Raw genomic sequence first — 13,485 nt, forward strand, 5'->3', positions numbered from 1 at the left:
ATCGGAGTGAAACGGGTAGTTATTATATCATCGGAGTGAAACGGGTAGTTATTATATCATCGGAGTGAAACGGGTAGTTATTATATCATCGGAGTGAAACGGGTAGTTATTATATCATCGGAGTGAAACGGGTAGTTATTATATCATCGGAGTGAAACGGGTAGTTATTATATCATCGGAGTGAAACGGGTAGTTATTATATCATCGGAGTGAAACGGGTAGTTATTATATCATTGGAGTGAAACGGGTAGTTATTATATCATCGGAGTGAAACGGGTAGTTATTATATCATCGGAGTGAAACGGGTAGTTATTATATCATTGGAGTGAAACGGGTAGTTATTATATCATCGGAGTGAAACGGGTAGTTATTATATCATCGGAGTGAAACGGGTAGTTATTATATCATCGGAGCGAAATGGGTAGTTATTATATCATCGGAGCGAAATGGGTAGTTTGTCACGCCTTGGTCTTAGTATTTTGTGTTTTCTTTAATTATTTGTTCAGGCCAGGGTGTGACATGGGTTTATTGTATTTTCGTATTGGGGTTTGTAGTATTTGGGATCGCGGCTGAGTAGGGGTGTTGTATAGGCTTGGCTGCCTGAGGCGGTTCTCAATCAGAGTCAGGTGATTCTCGTTGTCTCTGATTGGGAACCGTATTTAGGTAGCTGGGGTTTCACTGTGTATTTCGTGGGTGATTGTTCCTGTCTCTGTGTAGTTTCACCAGATAGGCTGTAATTAGGTTTCACGTTCCGTTTGTTGTTTTTGTATTTGTATAGTTATTTCATGTGTCACTTTTTTCATTAAAGTCATGAGTAACCACCACGCTGCATTTCGGTCCGACTCTCTTTCTACAAACGAAGAACGCCGTTACATAGTTATTAAACTGGTAGTTATTATATCATCGGAGCGAAATGGGTAGTTATTATAATGTCGGAGCGAAACGGGTAGTTATTATAATGTCGGAGCAAAACGGGTAGTTATTATAATGTCGGAGCTAGGTTAGTATGACACTAATTTGTCTAGGTGACTCAGAGAGAGACATTTTACCCCTGATATTTTAGGAATATAAATGGGACTATCAACATTAATATCCAATAGTATTCTACTTAATTAGATAGAGACAGATGTTCAGGAGTTTTTATCTCTCTTTGTGCTGTAGAGTAACTAGAGGGTTAGAGAAATCCATGTCATGGGAAGGATGAGGAACTTTGTTTCTGCTATCTGGTTGGCACATACAGTATATTGTGGTTAATATGCGGAGGGAATCATTCCAATTGCAATCACTATCATTTTGTGCATATGTGCAGATGTTGGCTGGCTGTTCCTACTGTAGCAGCGGTTGCATTAAAGCGTATGTACGTTGGCCATGTAATCTCTGACACCTTCTCCTCTCTTCTCCTTGACACGAGAACCAGCCATAAATACACAGGCTGTGGGTTAACAATTCACAACAAGGGGGAAGCATCTACTCCCATGGACATACAGTGTGCAGAATTAATCAGCATAGTGAGGGAACAGCAAACAGGTGTATTTTACCACAGAGCGGTGCGATTAGTTTGAGAGTATTGACAGCTGACATGCGTTTGGCTCCCCACCACCTGGCACTAGGGATGGGTCAGGGGTGTGAGCTGTGTCTAACACAAAGGCCAGGCTCACAGAAAAAGGAACTTCAAAGTGTCATCAGGGACATCTGGCTGATCCATCTCTACTGGCTGGCTGACTGGCTGACCGACTGACTGTGGTTGAATGACTGAATGGTTTGCTGACTGGCTGGCTGGCTGACTGACAGTCTCAAAGCATACCACCTCTTTTCATAGCTCAAGTCTTCCATTGCTGCTTTAATATCAGGGTGCTTTGGGGTCAAATGTTATGCCTACAGGCTCTTCAGTGGAATTCCTCTAGCATTCTTTTGCACCAGCGTTCATCTTTTTAATATGGCTCTGCTCTGTGTTAATGTGGAACATTAATTCACATGTCATGTTCACACATTTCCCTATCTTCTGTACAGGGACGATGGGGAGTAGGATCAACCAGCCTCCCCTGAATTCACGATGGTCCCTTACATCTTTCCCAGCCCACACTTATTAGGCTGTTTTTGATGAAAGCCCTATGGTCCCTGGTCAAATAGGGAATAGGGTGCCTTTTGGAATGCAGTCCCAGACTTGCTGAGGTGGCGTCTGGCTCCATATCTCTTCTCTCTCCTCTCTCTCCCTGGGTTGATTGTTAAGTGCCCCTTCACACGGAGAAATGCTCTGAGAGTAATTACCTGACCTCTGAGAAGACAAAAATTACACCACACCCATGCTGTCTCTCTTTCTCTTTCTCAGGGAGAGAGGGAGAGAGAGACAGAGACAGATGTTCAGCAGTTTTTACCTAATTAAGTAGAATACTATTGGATATTAATGTTGATAATCCATTAATATTCCTAAAATATCAGGAAAAAATGATTTTCTCTCTCTCTCTCTCTCTCTCTCTCTCTCTCTCTCTCTCTCTCTCTCTCTCTCTCTCTCTCTCTCTCTCTCTCTCTCTCTCTCTCTCTTGTTGCGAGAGGGTTTGCTGTTAATTTCTTGATTCTTTATCTTTTTCTCCTGCATGATTTAGGCTAAGTGATTGATTTTAGTGGTGACATTAGTTAGTGGCTTGGGGGACGTTTGGTAGGGATGGCGTCTCACGTGAAAAAGCCGTCCCTGTCTCTCTGTCATGTTTTCAGTTTTATGCCTGAGCCGAATGTGACGGTGGAGGATGTTATCCTCGCTGTGCCAACGTTCATTCCCGATGGCGAGCTGATGAGAGAGCTCGCATGTTACGGGAAATTTGCCAGCCCAATGAGAGAGTTATTGCTTGGATGTAAAAACCCACTGTTGAAACATGTTACCGCTTGTAGAATGCAGGTTTTCATGTTTTTAGACTCACTGACAAAAACTTTTGACATTTCCTATTGGTGAGGTTTAAAGGGAAAACCTACATGGTTTATAAGACCACAGGTAGTCACGTGTTTTGATTGTGGGGAGATTGGACATAAGCAGCAGGCATGCATACACAGGGAGATGTGCCCAGTGTAATTACAGAAACGAAGGGTGATGTGCCCAGTGTAATTACAGACACGAAGGGTGATGTGCCCAGTGTAATTACTGATACGCAGGGTGATGTGCCCAGTGTAATTACTGAAACGAAGGGTGATGTGCCCAGTGTGATTACAGAAACGAAGGGTGATGTGCCCAGTGTGATTACAGACACGAAGGGTGATGTGCCCAGTGTAATTACTGATACGAAGGGTGATGTGCCCAGTGTAATTACAGAAACGAAGGGTGATGTGCCCAGTGTAATTACAGAAACGAAGGGTGATGTGCCCAGTGTGATTACAGAAACGAAGGGTGATGTGCCCAGTGTAATTACTGAAACGAAAGGTGATGTGCCCAGTGTGATTACAGACACGAAGGGTGATGTGCCCAGTGTAATTACTGATACGCAGGGTGATGTGCCCAGTGTAATTACTGAAACTAAGGGTGATGTACCCAGTGTAATTACTGATACGCAGGGTGATGTGCCCAGTGTAATTACAGAAACGCAGGGTGATGTGTCCAGTGTAATTACAGAAAAGGAAGGGTGATGTGCCCAGTGTAATTATTGAGAAGCAGGGTGATGTGGCCAGTGTAATTACAGAAACGAAGGGTGATGTGCCCAGTGTAATTACTGATACGCAGGGTGATGTGCCCAGTGTAATTACTGATACGCAGGGTGATGGTGGAGAGGAGTTGGAAACAGTGGGGTGGAGCCTGGGGGCAATCGGATTCCATGGAGCTGCCTGACGAGGATGAAGGAATGGAGAAAGAGATTGCTCCAGAGTCCAATGTTGGCGAGCTTTACACCACTCCATTCTACGCTTGGCATTGTGCATGGTGATCTTAGGCTTCTGTGCGGCTGCTCAGCCATGGAAACCCATTTCATAAAGCCCCCGACGAACAGTTATTGTGCTGACGTTGCTTCAAGAGGCAGTGTTGCAACCGAGGATAGATGATTTTTACGCGTTACATGCTTCAGCATTCGGCGGTCCCATTCTGTGAGCTTGTGTGGCCTACCACTTCGTGGCTGAGCCGTTGTTGCTCCTAGAGTTTTCCACTTCACAATAAGTGTGTGTGTGTGTGTGTGGGTGTGGGTTAGGTTTAGGATTTTGAATGGGACTGAATTGTGTGTCCCACAAGGTTAGCTCTACAGGACTGTGAGGCACATGGGAAAGGGTACATAGAGAATGCACAAAACTGTATTTGTCATAATATTAATTAAACACACATTTCATTTTAAACAAAAACAACATTTTATTCTATGACAGGTCTCTGTCATTGTCAGGTAGATTGGCAGGATTTAGAAGTTTGTCCATGCAAGAGAGATGGCTCAGATCATGCTCTGCGAATCTGTTGTTTATGCCTTGGCTCAGGTGTGAGATGAAGGCCATGCACACTCGCCTTTATGCGCTCACATTGCCACCCCCGCTGAATAGGAGTTTGTGGAGCACTGAGTAAAGAGAAGCTGCATACTCAAAGTACTTGTATATGTTGTTTCCGGTGTCTTTTTATTGAGCAATTTTCTCTGTGTTTGACGTGTTGGAGGCCACAAGCGCAACATGATACAGGTCTCTGACCCACCCCTGTGCGTTTTCCAGTCATGACACTTGCACCATCGCTGCCCAGTACCACCACATTCTTAAAATTGATACCCTTTGGTTTGAATGTTGCCAGAATGGCATTTGTGATTGTTTTGGCATCTAAATGTGGTATCATTACGAAGATCGTATTTGCCTTGCCCTCATACACATACAGTGGGGCAAAAAAGTATTTAGTCAGCCACCAATTGTGCAAGTTCTCCCACTTAAAAAGATGAGAGAGGCCTGTAATTGTCATCATAGGTACACTTCAACTATGACAGACAAAATGAGAAAAAAAAAATCCAGAAAATCACATTGTAGGATTTTTTATAAATTTATTTGCAAATTATGGTGGAAAATATGTATTTGGTCAATAACAAAAGTTTCTCAATACTTTGTTATATACCCTTTGTTGGCAATGACAGAGGTCAAACGTTTTCTGTAAGTCTTCACAAGCAGGGGGACACGTCTGGCACCGCAGGATTTGAGTCCCTGGCGGCGTAGTGTGTTTCTGATGGTAGGCTTTGTTACTTTGGTCCCAGCTCTCTGCAGGTCATTCACTAGGTCCCCCCGTGTGGTTCTGGGATTTTTGCTCACCGTTCTTGTGATCATTTTGACCCCACGTGGTGAGATCTTGCGTGGAGCCCCAGATCAAGGGAGATTGCCAGTGGTCTTGTATGTCTTCCATTTCCTAATAATTGCTCCCACAGTTGATTTCTTCAAACCAAGCTTCTTACCTATTGCAGATTCCGTCTTCCCAGCCTGGTGCAGGTCTACAATTTTGTTTCTGCTGTCCTTTGACAGCTCTTTGGTCTTGGCCATAGTGGAGTTTGGAGTGTGACTGTTTGAGGTTGTGGACAGGTGTCTTTTATACTGATAACAAGTTAAAACAGGTGCCATTAATACAGGTAACGAGTGGAGGACAGCGGAGCCTCTTAAAGAAGAAGTTACAGGTCTGTGAGAGCCAGAAATCTTTCTTGTTTGTAGGTGACCAAATACTTATTTTCCACCATAATTTGCAAATAAATTCATTAAAAGTCCTACAATGTGATTTTCTGTATTTTTTTCTCATTTTGTCTGTCATAGTTGAAGTGTACCTATGATGGAAATTACAGGCCTCGCTCATCTTTTTAAGTGGGAGAACTTGCACAATTGGTGGCTGACTAAATACTTTTTTGCCCCACTGTACCTCACGGCCATCACTAGTTTCATCTCGACTGCAACTATCACAGAATCGTCTATGATTATTTAAACACAGACTATGAACCTATGTGTTTTGGTGGTACCCGACTGAAGAGCAGGGCAGCCGTTTTCTTTTTGCAGCTCTATCAACACTGAACTTGCTGTCTGGTATGTCCTCTTTTTCCATATAGTATACAGTTCGCAGTTGCACCTTTTTGTAGTCATTTGTTTGCTTTTCTCCCTATTCCAATGTTTGTCTAAGTGACAGAGATTGTCACTGTCACATTCTGTCGCAATCTCTCTCGCAGTCTTTGTCTCACATTCATTTTGATTTGCGGAGGCTTTAAAGAACCCTAGTAGTGTTCTTTCTGTTAATTGACTCATCATTGTTTATGTTGGCTAGCCATTACATTAATTTAAGCTTTTTCCTGCGGTTTAAATGTAACCTAGCAATGAAAATGTTACTCCCACCACACACACCCTCCCTGCACTGCCACAGACAGGCAGAGAGAAAGCGTGTGGTTTGGAGGATGAATGAGACGTTTCGGATAATGACAGAAATTAAATATAAACATTTGGAACTTGAAATTGAATGTCATGGACAGTACAAATGTGTTTTCAGAATGCAAGACACATTTTTGTCTGCATAAAATAAATAAATAAATAATAATTCCGTAATTAACGCCACCTCTGCTCTAGTTGCACATGTGACATGCTGGTAGAAATGAGGTAAAACAGATTTCAGTTTTCCTGAGTGGTGGAACAAGTACCCAATTGTCATACTTGAGTAAAAGTAAACAGGCCTTAATAGAAAATGACTCAAGTAAAAGTGAAAGTCACCCAGAAAAATAGTACTTCAGTAAAGGTTTTAAATATAAAGTGTCAAAAGTAAATGTAATTGCTAAAATATACTTAAGTATCAAAGTAAAAATAAAAGTATAAATAATTTCAAATGACTTATATTTAGCAAACCAGACGGTACTTAAAAAAAACATTTACAGATAGCCAGGGGCACTCTCCAAAACTCAGACATCATTTACAATCGAAGCATTCCTATTTCGTGAGTCCGCCAGATCAGAGGCAAAGGGATGACCAGGATGTTCTCTTCATAAGTGTGGGAATTGGACCATTTTCCTGTCCTGCTAAGCATTCAACATGTAACGAGTTCTTTTGGGTGTCAGGGAAAGTGTATGGAGTAAAAAGTACATTATTTTCATTAGGAATGTAGTGAAGTAAAAGTAAAAGTTGTCTTTGGGTGAGACTTTTCTTGTTTGCTTATGGCTTTATACAGCTTGTTGAGTGCGGTCTAAGCATTGGTTTGTGGTGGTAAATAGACAGCTATGATCAGCTATATCTTATCTCTTGGTAAATAGTATGGTCTACACCAGTGGTTCCCAAACTTTTTACAGTCCCGTACCCCTTCAAACATTCAACCTCCAGCTGCGTACTCCCTCTTGCACCAGGGTCAGCGCAATCTCAAATGTTGTTTTTTGCCATCATTGTAAGCCTGCCCCACACACTGCCCCATGCACGATACATTTATTACACATATGAATGAGTGTGAGTTTTTGTCACAAGCCGGCTCGTGGGAAGTGACAAAGAGCTCTTATAGGACCAGGGCACAAATAATAACATAATAATAATAATAATAATCAATAATTGTACTCTTTTATTTAACCATCTTACATATAAAACATTATTTGTTCATCGAAAATTGTGAATAACTCACCACAGGTTAATGAGAAGGGTGTGCTTCAAAGGACTCACATAACTCCGCAATGTTGGGTTGTATTGGAGAGTGTCTCAGTCTTAAATGATTTTCCACACACAGTCTGTGCCTGTATTTAGTTTTCATGCTAGTGAGGTCAAAGAATCCACTCTCACATGGATACAGTTGAAGTCGGAAGTTTACATACACCTTAGCCAAATACACAATTCCTGACATTTAATCTTAATAAAAATTCCCTTTCTTAGGTCAGTTAAGATCCCCACATTATTTTAAGATTGTGAAATGTCAGAATAATATTAGAGAGAATTATTTCTTTCAGCTTTTATTTCTTTCATCACATTCCCAGTGGGTCAGAAGTTTATATACACTCAATAAGTATTTGGTAGCATTGCCTTGGGTCAAACGTTCCGGGTAGCTTCCCACAAGCTTCCCACAAAAAGTTGGGTGAATTTTGGCCCATTCCTCCTGACAGAGCTGGTGTAACTGAGTCAGGTTTGTAGGCCTCTTTGCTTGCACACGCTTTTTCAGTTCTGCCCACACATTTTCTATAGGATTGAAGTCAAGGCATTGCGATGGCCACTCCAATACCTTGACTTTGTTGTCCTTAAGCCACAACTTTGGAAGTATGCTTGGGGTCATTGTCCATTTGGAAGACCCATTTGCGACCAAGCATTAACTTCCGGACTGATGTCTTGCCTCAGTTACACCAGCTCTGTCAATACAACCATATAATTTTCCTGCCTCATGATGCCATTTATTTTGTGAAGTGCACAACATAACCACAACATGATGCTGCCACCACCATGCTTCACGGTTGGGATGGTGTTCTTCGGCTTGCAAGCATCCCCCTTTTTCCTCCAAACATAACAATGGTCATTATGGCCAAACAGTTCTATTTTTGTTTCATCAGACCAGAGGAAATTTCTCCAAAAAGTATGATCTTTGTCCCCACGTGCAGTTGCAAACCATAGTCTGGATTTTTTATGCCGGTTTTGGAGCAGTGGCTTCTTCCTTGCTAAGTGGCCTTTCAGGTTATGTCGATATAGGTCTCGTTTTACTGTGGATATAGATACTTTTGCACCCGTTTCCTCCAGCATTTTCACAAGGTCCTTTGCTGTTGTTTTGGGATTGATTTGCATTTCTCGCATCAAAGCAAGTTCTTGTCTATGAGACAGAACGCATCTCCTTCCTGAGTGGTATGATGGCTGCTTGGTCCCATGGTGTTTATATTTGTGTACTATTGTTTGTACAGATGAACGTGGTACCTTCAAGCGTTTGGAAATTGCTCCCAAGGATGAACCAGACTTGTGGAGGTTGTTGTGGAAATATTGAGCGAAATATTTGCACAGATACCGGAACTTGTGGATTCATGTAGACTTTATTACAACTTAACAGAGCCGAGCAATTCCATGGAACATATAAATTCTCATATCACAGAGCCCTGCCTTTATAGTATTCTGTCTTTGCATAACGTATAGAATCCCCTCCCTCTATATGAAAATAGCTCCCCTTGACCTTTCTCCACCATTATCTTTCCGTCTCAGTTCTGGCTTGTTAACGCCAACATCTGACAACTGTATAGGTTATAATGGTAGCGGGGCCCTGGTCCTATATGTTCCATTCCTTATACAGCCATCCTCAGCACTTCAGTGGACAGTCCAGATGCTGCTAATAATGGAAATGTAATCATAGTCATGAGTTTTGCTCCCAGAAGGTCTACAATTGTTTTTCTGAGGTCTTGGCTGATTTATTTTTATTTCCCCATGATGTCAAGCAAAGAGGCACTCAGTTTGAAGGTAGGCCTTGAAATACATCCATAGATACACCTCCTATTGACTCAAATGATGTCAATTAGCCTATCAGAAGCTTCAAAAGCCAAGACATAATTTTCTGGATTTTTCCAAGCTATTTAAAGGCACAGTCAACTTAGTGTATGTTAACTTCTGACCCACTGGAATTGTGATACAGTGAATTATAAGTGAAAAAATCTGTCTGTAAACAATTGTTGGAAAAATGACTTAGATGTCCTAACCGACTTGCCAAAACTATAGTTTGTTAACAAGAAATTTGTGAAGTGGTTGAAAAATGAGCTTTAATGACTCCAACCTAAGTGTATGTAAACTTCCGACTTCAACTGTACGTGGTTGCAAAGGGCCATCAGTGTCTTAACAGCGCGATTTGCCAAGGCAGGATACTCAATCCAGAAATCTGGCAGTGGCTACTGATTAAATTACATTTTCACAGATCCGCTTGTTGCAATTTCGATGAGGCTCTCTTGTTCAGATATCGATAAGTGGACTGGTGGCAGGGCATGAAAGGGATAACAAATCCAGTTGTTTGTGTCACCCGTTTCGGGAAAGTACCTGCGTAATTGCGCACCCAACTCACTCAGGTGCTTCGCTATATTACATTTGACATTGTCCGTAAGCTTGAGTTCAATTCCTGTGAGAATAACAATTAATGTGATTGGATGTTAATTATTTGACTCACCCAAATGTATAGCCCTGTTGGAAAATATGAATGGACTGTTTTACAAAAAAAAGTATTAATCCTCAATTTGGGAATACCTAATCTGATCTACAGCTTATTTTGAGGTATTCTATCTCCGATAAGGAGAACCTTGAGACTTCCTTAATATTAGAGATTGCACACCAACTGTTGTTAACAAAGAGATTAACCTCTTCTGAGCTTTTCCGGCGTTGCAGTTTGGTCCTGCAAATGTATAGAAAAACCAGCTCGATTTATATTTACCAGCTAGATTTATATTTACCATGTCTTTGTTCAGCCTTAACTCAGAGAAACATAGGATATTACAGTTTTCAGATCACGTTGATAGGATAGCCTCGAACGGAGCTCATCCGGTTTATTCTCCAGTAATTGTATGTTCGCCAATAGAAAAAAGGGTAAAGGCGATTTATCCACTCTTTGACGTAGTTTCTCCAAGTGTCCTGCACGCCGGCCTCTATAGCTCCGTCTCCTCCTTCTTCGAGTGTTGGGGATTTGAGCCTGGTAATCAATGTCTTTCGCCTCCGACTTATTGAAGTAGAAGTCCTCATCCAAATCGAGGTTAGTGATAGCTGTTCTGATGTCCAGAAGCTCTTTTCAGTCATAGGAAATGATGGAGGAAAGATTACATGCAAAAAAAAAATCTTATCAGTAAAAACAAGACACAAAATAGCATAATTGGTCAGGAGTCCGTAAAACGTCCGCTATAGCTTCCAGTGGTCACATGGCACCAGTAGAGTGTAGCTTGTCACTGGCTGTTTAGTGCTAAATTATTACATGATTGTGAGGGGTTCTGTGTTTGAGATCCTAAGAAAATGGTGGGAGATGGGTGATATACTAAGGGTGTTTTGCCAGCAGCACTCTGTCCAAGGGACAGCTAGGATAAGGTCTACTATTCAGAGGCTGGCGCAGCATATTAAGGACAGGAGTTAAGCATGCATAAATGGAACATAATTCCCTTTTTATGCCCTTTTCTCTCTATGCGTATTCTGACCTTAATAAACATTAGAATGGCGTGCTATTCACCTGCTTTTCATTTTGGGTGAAGATCGAATAAATAAAGGTGTAGCAAGAGATGTGCCTTATTCTGACCTTGTCTTAAGTCCCTAATAATTCCACCACCTTTACGCGCGAGGATGAATAAGGTCTAGCGAACCTACTGACTCTTCTCTAAGAGGTTGTTGTTGCACTCTGTATAAGCCTCCCATAGAGAAACATATTGATGATATACAGTGGAGGATTATTCATGGGGCTATCGCTACAAACAGGTATGTGTCGGATCTTGAGTCATTAGTGAGGAGGGGGCGCCTGTTCTGTGGGGATGAGGAGACAGTGCAGCATCTGTTTTTTCTTTTTCCAGGCTGGAAGGGTTGTTTCTGTCCTGGGTGGGTGGTGGACAGGCCTGGGGTTGGAGCTGACTCTGGACTTTTAATTTGGAGGGCCTAGGAAGAGGGTAGCCAATAGTTTAGTAAACTACCTGTTGGAGCAGGCAAAAATGCCATTGTGCCAATGACCAGGAAACATGAGGTGAAGGGGGCCGGGTGTACGGACCCCACGGGCTGGTGAACAATCTGGGGGATTTTGTAGTGGTGTGGGAAGTCAGGGGGGTTCTATGTACAGTGGACAAGGAGGGCGGATTATTTCTAACTTTCTAGGTCTGTTAAAATTAAATTAAGTTTTCCTTTAATGCAACTATTGGGTCAATAAAGGTATTTAAAAAAATCTAAATCTCTCTCTCACTCTCTCTTGCACTCTCTCTCTCTCTGTTGCTCTCTTTGACTCTGTCTCTTTCTCTTTCTCTCACTCTCTCTCTTTCCACGTCTGTCTCTGTCTTTGCATGGGCCTAAAGACAAGAAGAGTGGAGAGGCTGGATCTTCACCCCTGACAATTGCTCTCCAAATTGGTCCCTTTGACTTGATCTTTGGTCCAGATAAATATGGTTTACTGCAGATACAAGCCTCCACCATTTATCCTCCATGGCCCTCCCAGCTGATAATGTTCCTACTCTCCTGCCATACAATTGCCATCCATCTCAACAGCACCCAAAAGAGGTGCTCCAAAAGATTGTCCATGTAGGGCCTCTCCCTCATCCCTATGAAGTGGAGGGACATTACAAGGCCTATAAAGGATAGCCTCTCCCTCCCACATTCTTCAATACTAGGAGGAGCGCTCAAGAGGAGAGGTAATGGTGGAGAGTGTGTGTTTGTGTGTGTGGGTGTCTATATATTTGTATGTGTGTTTGTACGTGTATTTGTGTATGTGTGTGTGTGTAGTGTGAGTGGGGGTTTCACTTAGACAGAGTTAAATGATATACAAAAGTGCTGTAGCAATTTATTTGCACTGGTAACCTCCATGGGAAGCCAAGTTGATACCCAGGCAGTTCAAAACCCTGTAAGATAAATGTGCTGCCTCCCAGCTAGTCGAAGGCAGGCACACTGCGGCTGTGCTGCGAAGGCTACAGCCTATACTCACTGCATCCAAACCACTGAGGAACCAGAGCCAGCTGTGTTCTCTTTCTGTTTGCTGGCAGAGTTACGTGTGCAGAGTAACTTACAGCAAAGGTCAATCATGTCATAGCCCATTACATTTTTGATTAAATTGATCAATTGTTATTCATAATATTCGCCACGTCTCACAGGTCAGCTAATGGAGACATTATAATGATATGGAGACATTATAATGATGCTCATGGAGCAGCTGCAGCGTCTCCAACAGTAAAATCACTAGATTTGTCGCTAAGATGGAAAATACCTTGACCAAGAGATATTAGCAGTACTAGCACTGTAGCATTGTCTCTATTTCTTATAAATATTGCTTGGCAGATGGCTGATAAAATACTATATCATCAGACACAGACACATTCAGGCACAAACTGCTAATTAGTTGATTCTGGGCTTTTGGAATTGGCAGCTCTTCAGCCTTAGCTCACTATTATTCTAACCCACTCATACTGAGGAGACTGTGGAAAGCACAGCTAAAGAAGAAGAAGAATTTGTTCTATGAAATTAAGACAGGCCATAGGTGAATATCTGTGATTACCTTATATTTACATGCCCATCCACCACCACCATCCAGGCTCAGAAGGAAAAGAGAAGATTTCACTTGGGCGCAGGCAGAATGCTTTAGCCATTGATTATATTTGCTCATGGAATGCAGATATATTGAATGGGTTCTTTCTCGTGTTATATGACTTGACCAGGACATCCACCAATACATTAGCTGACCCAACAAATAGGCAGCAGTTAATACCTGCATTATAATTTATATTTGTTCTAAATGGGATCTTTCCAGCCATTCCTTATCCATGTAGCATTCCGATCCTACGCCCTCTCTCTACCTCTCTTTCTCTCTCCTCAGTGCCTATGGGGTCAGAGTGGAGGGGAGTTATTTTCTCCCCTCATAATTCACAGGTTACTGAGACTGCT

The sequence above is a fragment of the Oncorhynchus keta genome, chromosome 35, assembly GCF_023373465.1.
Source record: "Oncorhynchus keta strain PuntledgeMale-10-30-2019 chromosome 35, Oket_V2, whole genome shotgun sequence".
Lineage (NCBI taxonomy): Eukaryota > Metazoa > Chordata > Actinopteri > Salmoniformes > Salmonidae > Oncorhynchus > Oncorhynchus keta.